Source organism: Equus quagga, chromosome 11 (genome assembly GCF_021613505.1).
Source record: "Equus quagga isolate Etosha38 chromosome 11, UCLA_HA_Equagga_1.0, whole genome shotgun sequence".
NCBI classification, from domain to species: Eukaryota; Metazoa; Chordata; class Mammalia; order Perissodactyla; family Equidae; genus Equus; species Equus quagga.
In genome coordinates, this window is record NC_060277.1 from 29,657,044 (window position 1) to 29,663,043 (window position 6,000).

Genomic DNA, 6,000 nt, shown 5'->3' on the forward strand with positions numbered 1-6,000 from the left:
GGAATGACGTGACTTGATTGAGAGATGAGGTGGTTGGTATTATTACGGTCTAAGTTAGACTAGGGGAGAAAAGATGTGGAAGTTGGGAGAGAGGTTATTTTGTGTAGCGATCCATGGTTAAGCCCTAGATGAAGCAGGCAGCAGTAAGGAAGAGGAAAAGGAGATAGAACTTAAATAATACTTTAAAATAGGATCAGGACAAAAATACTATTTTTGATGCTGATAATTTATGTAGATTTTCATCCTAAAGAACCACTATAAATTTCAGCCACTGATTCTTTTCTTTGGAGATACACAAAATAAGACTTAATCTCTCGCCCCACCCCACTGTCTGTCATAAAACTCCATGATACATTTATTTAAACGCCATGATATAGAAAAAATTACTGTTTATTCTGATGACTGTGTGGTTGGATGAAGGACTCATGGATAATTCAATTCTTGGGTTTCTTGCTTGAATGGATAGTGGTAATATTTAACTTGATGGGGGAAACATGAAGTAGGAAACAGGTTGGTGAAAAAAATCAAGATTTCTGTTTTATACATATTACACTTGTGATGTCTGAATTGTAATCTCCGAAAGACGTCTGATTGGAGATGGCACATAGTCACCTGGATATTCATATTTTGAGCTCAGAGGAAAGGTTTTGCTTGAGGATGTGAATTTGGCAGTCATCTACATAAAGACAGTATTTAAATCTTTGGGAAATGATGACATTCCTTAGTGAGACTATGTGGTGGGAGAGAAGAGTTCCCAGGCCAGTCCCTGAGAAACCCAACATTTTCAGGCAGAATCAATAAAAGAAACTGAAAGCATTATTTATAGTAGAAGTAAATCACTAACTGTGACGAAAAGGCAAAACATCATTTCTCAGCCAAACTTGTCCAGCCACTTCTCCTTCATTGTCTACTTTAATATTAGCTCTTTAGTCAAAGTGTATGTTAAGTAGATTCTAGCGTAAATCCTTGTGTGAAAACCCTCCTGGGCTAGGCTGAATGGCTCTCTGGTAGGCATTTCCTTGAACTTAAATGATGAAGAACACACAATTGTAACATAAAATATCACCCTGGCAATCTCTGGACCAACCAGAAATCCTGGGAAGTGGGAAAGAAATCTCAATGGTACTTCACTCCTTGTTATTCCATCTGGCTTGTAAAAATCAGGTAAGGCATATTCCACTGTAATAGAAGAATACGGAAAGCAGTTCCTCTTCTGCTATTAGCGTATTTCATAGTTTTCTGATTTTTTCATAGGTATTGATTTCATGCTCTGAACTCAGAGGTGATAGTTTACTGTGAAACTAGTCTTAAACCATTCAAGTTAAGATAAAAGATGAAAAAGATTTTTTCTGTGAAAAACTATGAGAATAAGGTTGAAAAACGTAGGTCGAAAATAGAATTTGTTCTTGAGACATCGATGTGTGTTACTGTTATCTGGGAAATGATATATTTTATTTTATCCTCTGAAATTTCCCTTACACAACTTTTCCACTTTTATAGCTCTCCTGTTCCTTGGATTCCCATGGCTTTTGTTTGTACAAAATTGGGTTATTTAAATAAAAGTAGGCATAAAATTAATCTGAAAAACAATGTTTTAAGTAATTTAGCTAAATGCCAAAGCAACATAATATGACACTGTTCCTATTAATATTGCATAATGTAAGCAATGTAAAAACTTCAAAGCCTACTTCTTTTAGAATATAACCTGGGAGAGGCTTCAGTGCTGTTTAAATACGAGCTCATTAAAAGTCAAGAATATTGGTTGTAAAATTGTTCTGAACAAAATTTTGCCACTGCAAAATTTAAACTTTTATTTTAGTAGCTGAAGCCATTTATGATAAAATCTACTCTGTGAAAATGTGCTGTGCAGCAAACAGTAATTCATCATTATAGCATTACAGACTACAAATAAAAAGCTGAATGTCCTTATTTTTAAGATAAGAGAAAATGTACTCTAAAACTGTTCAGTATTTTTCTTTCATATGAAAACTTTAAAAATTCTACAACATGAGGAGTACATAGTTTGTGTTATAACAAAAAGAGACAATGTCATAATTCTTAACTAGTGCAGATTTACTTCTGCTTTTAGCTATTTACATGTGGTAGAATAAAATGTTCCAAGTCAAACTCAACGTTATTTATGTTCTTAATTAGAGAGAGAATGAGAAATTGCTACGAAGTAAATTCAGTAAGAAGAGAAGGACATACTAATTATTATTGTAGCACTGGGTTTAAAATTAAGTAAAGTTATCATATTATCCCAGTTTTGCTAACATCTGTTGCCAATCTTCCTCTTCTTTTTGTATGTGGGACGCCGCTCCAGCACGGACACCAAGAAACGGTGTGGGTCCACGCCAGGCACTGAACCCAGGCTGCTGAAGCAGAGTGTGCCGAACTTAACCACTAGGCTACAGGGTTGGCCCCATTATTCTATAGTTTTGTTAGCTAATTTCTCCACTTTTAAATTTCAAGATATCTTGCTTTCACTATCTCCTCCCCTATTTATTTCCTGGAGAAAATATCTTTCAAAAAGAACTACATACATTCAGAGAAGCAAAAAAAACAGAGACTCTGCCCTCATCAAAATTGCACTAAAAATATTAAAGGAAGTGTTTTAGGCTATTTGGAAATAGAATTGACTTATTCTATCTGCTCAGAAAACCTTCAAAAAGGGGCCAGCCCATGACCAAGTGATTAAGTTCACGCACTATGCTTCAGCAGCCCAGGGTTTACCGGTTCAGATCCTGGGCGAGGACTACACATCACTCATCAGGCCATGCTGTGGCAGCATCCCACAGTGAAGAACTAGAATGACCTACAAGTAGGATATACAACTATGTACTGGGACTCTGGAGAGGAACAAAAAAAAGAGGAAGATTGGCACATTAGAAGACTAATAGAAGCACATTAAAAGAAGAAGGAATGCGAGGGCACAGGAAAGGGTAAATATCCAGGTAAAGGGAAGTGACTATTAATTATTTAAAACAATAACAATAATATCTTGTAATGTGCAAATACCTGCAGAATTAATATGGATGGCTAGTGGGCAAAAGATGGGAGAGTGGCAAAGGAATTAAAGTGCAATGAGGCTCCATGTGGGGAAGTCACAGAGGTAGTGAGTTAAAGTGACTGTCACATTAAGGATGCAAAGTATAACCTCTAACGGCATCTCAAAAAGACTAAGTTACAAGCTACTAATGGAGAAATAGGATAATAAAAAGACTTGATTAACCCAGAAGAGGAGGAGAAAAATTGTTAATATACATATATACTAATACAAATAGAATACATTAATAAAAAGGATTCATTCAGGCAATATAAAGATATTCTACAAATAAATATGAGAAAAGATAGGCAATACTAAACCCATCATGCTAAAACTGGATTATTTGCTCTCAGGTCATGATATGTTAGGGTGAAAAGAATAGCAAATTCCAATTAATTGTATCTAAGTAATTTCTAAAAACGTAAAAAATTAGATTCTTTGTTTCCTTTTTCTTCTAAATTTCTTTCATACATTCTTCTAAAAATTGGTTAATAAAATTAATTTTCCACTGAGTCTTCTTTGAATTAAATATATAGACTTGATAAAATTAGATTTTACTGTATTTTTGTCACGATTGATTGTATTTTATCTGAAACAAATCATGTGTAACATATAAATGAATATATATAATCACAAACATGTCTAATGTGTACAGTCTTATATCAGAAAAAGACAGAGAGAAGGAGGAAAAGAAGGGTTTATAAATAGAAATCAAATTTTTGTGAATTTTTTTTTAATGCTTTTTGGTGAGGAAGATTAGCCCTGAACAGTTGCCAATCTTCCTCTTTTTTTTTGTTCCTCTCCAGAGTCCCAGTACATAGTTGTATATCCTACTTGTAGGTCATTCTAGTTCTTCACTGTGGGATGCTGCCACAGCATGGCCTGATGAGTGATGTGTAGTCCTCGCCCGGGATCTGAACCGGTAAACCCTGGGCTGCTGAAGCATACTGTGTGAACTTAATCACTTGGTCAAGGGCCTTTTTGAAGGTTTTCTGAGCAGATAGAATATGTCAAGTTTTAGATCCAATGGATTTTCAAAATAACAGATTTTCCTGAAACACCAAAATATGTGAAATGATTAATTAAAACTAATTTTAACATATATAATTGAGGATATAACTTAGAATTTTAAAATTATTATTCATATATTAAAATTCAACCAAAATACAATAACCTGACATCTTTTTTTTTCCCCCAAGGAAGATTAGCCCTGAGCTAACTACTGCCAGTCCTTCTCTTTTTGCCGAGGAAGTCTGGCCCTGAGCTAACATCCGTGCCCATCTTCCTCTACTTTATATGTGGGACGCCTACCACAGCATGGCTTGCCAAGTGGTGCCATGTCCGCACCCAGGATCTGAACCGGCAAACCCCGGGCCGCCAAAGTGAAACGTGCTCACTTAACCACTGCACCACTGGGCCGGCCCATCTTTTGTTTTTTAAAATGGAATACACTCATGATCAGAATCTTCCTCTCTCTGGAATGAAAGTGTAAGTTTCAAGAAAAAAACTTTGTAATACAGAAGGAAATAGGTCAGAAAGTAAACAAGCACTGAAGATGGCCAAGTGTGTATTTTTGAAGATAGTTATAAATATGCTTTTCTGGGTAATCCTTTTTACACTTAGTGGAGCATGCCAGATTATCATGTAGGTTTCTTTGTCATGGCCTGATTAACTAAAAGACTCAGGGGAGAATTCCCATTTTAAATCATTAGCATAAAATGGGAAAACCAGATAGTACATTTATAGAAATAACTGGCTCAGTTATTGGCTTTCACATTTCTTGTTTTATAGAAGTTTCTATCATTTAAGCGTGTAGCACATGCCTCTTTACCATCCACAGAAGAATAGCTCTTAGAGATTAATAAGGATAAGTTAAAATACCTAGTTAAAATGGGACAAAGATAAAACTAGGCAGACAATAAAAAGATCAGTGGTTGCCAGGGGTTGAGGGGGATGAATGGGCAGAGCACAGAGGACTTTTAGGGCAGTGAAAATACTCTGTATGATATTATAATGATGGATACATGTCATTATTCATTTGTCCAAACCCACGGAGTGTACTACACCAAGAGTGAACCCTAAGGTAAACTATGGACTTTGGGTGATGATGATGTGTCAGTGTGGGCTCATCCTTGGTAAAAAGTATACCATTTCGGTTGAGTGATGTTGATATTGGAGGAGACTATGCATGTGAGGGAGTCGGGGATATACGGGAAATCTCTGTATTTCCCTCTCAATTTCGCTGTAAACCTAAAGCTGCTCTAAAAAAATAAAGTCATAAAAAAATGCAAAAAGAATATGAATGCTTCACAGAAGAAATGCAGCTTTAAATCTGATCAAATTGGTTAGTATGTATATGAATGCAAACTGAAACAATAGGATGTCCCTTTTAACCTCTTAAATTGGAAATAGTTTGCAAAAACTGATATTACTCAACATTGGAAAGTACATGAGAAAATAAATAATTTTATATATTAATAATGGGGGTATAATTTAGCTTTGCTCCTTATATTTTAACTTGTGTGAGTTCTGTGTTTACACATATCTCTTATATACACTGTAAAGCTGTGCTATGGTTTCTTTTTCAATATGATCACTTTTTCTTTTAATGGGTTAAAGTCCATTTAATTTGTTGATATGGCAGATATGTTTGATCAGACTTCTTCCATATTAATTCTATGATATAGTTCCACTCTCATATGGTGCTCTGATTATTTTGTTATTTGAGTGCATATATTTTCCGATATTTAGCAAAGTGTTTTGGGTCTTATAGTCACCTTTATAATAATTACTATATAAGGGTATTTCCTAATTTTCTATTTCTATAAGGATCATAACTGTTAATTTCTTATTAGAAAAAAAAGAGGAAAAAGAGAAAAAAGTGATTCCCTTGGTCTGTCCTTTACATTCCTTTATTTCTCTACTAATGTGAGTATACACAATTATATTTTCCT